General features: G+C 33.8%; 1 protein-coding gene across 1 annotated transcript in view; it reads left to right on the plus strand.

Annotated features, from left to right (window-relative positions):
• The window catches only part of LOC119585060 (arrestin homolog), a gene marked incomplete in the record, with an annotated part of 137586 nt that extends 136870 nt beyond the window's left edge, over window positions 1-716 (plus strand). Inside the window, 1 exon segment of the mRNA XM_037933677.1 lies at window positions 1-716.
• Between the last annotated feature and the right edge of the window lie 115 nt (window positions 717-831).

The raw sequence follows: 831 nt of genomic DNA on the forward strand, positions 1-831 counted from the left end.
TTCGGTAATACATATTTCATTAAAGATGTTCAATAAGTGTACCAGGAGTAATAATACAATAACATTTTGTCTATCAACGTATGGAAGAGAAAATATGGCTATTTTCATGCGTCTATTTCTATATAAAGTGCCTGCTGCTGAAAGAGAAAAGGATAGAAAGACAAAATAATAATAACGATACCATGCCTCGATTAGTTGCAAAGTACACCTTAGTTGCAATATTGCAAAATGCAGCCGCTAATTCCCTCAGTTGTGTTTAGTAGCTGATCCTGTTAAAAAAACCCAAGACTCTATTGTGTATGCATTTATATTTACCTCCTGTATTGAAATCAGTTTCTCTCTAGTGACTCTTTGGATTCTGCTAGGTCCACATGCTTCTATGAACTAAGAATGATAACGAATATATATTTTGAAGAAGAAGAAGAAAAATATATATGTGTATAAACAGTGTCTTCGAGAACTATAATCTCAGTGCAGAGCTGAAGAGCCTCTGTCCCTGGGACGGGAACTGTATGCTGCTGCTAATACTTCGTAGAATATTGGAATTAATGATAAATACTGTGGCATTCAAGTTATTTTGCGAAGTATTATTAGGTTACCTTCCTCATAAAGAATGAAAATAAACAGACGTGAAAATTATACAAAAAGAAGTATCAAGAAATGACATATGAATGTCATGCACTTGGGTTTATTTTCCAATAAAACAGTCAACATGTTACTGACTTTCATTCTTCCTTTTTTCTGAGTTGTGTTTAAATAAATGATTCGGACACATAGGCGCAAACAATCACTGTATCTGTAAAGAGAAACTGCCATACCTTAATAGGCACT

The sequence above is a fragment of the Penaeus monodon genome, chromosome 19 (genome assembly GCF_015228065.2).
Source record: "Penaeus monodon isolate SGIC_2016 chromosome 19, NSTDA_Pmon_1, whole genome shotgun sequence".
NCBI classification, from domain to species: Eukaryota; Metazoa; Arthropoda; class Malacostraca; order Decapoda; family Penaeidae; genus Penaeus; species Penaeus monodon.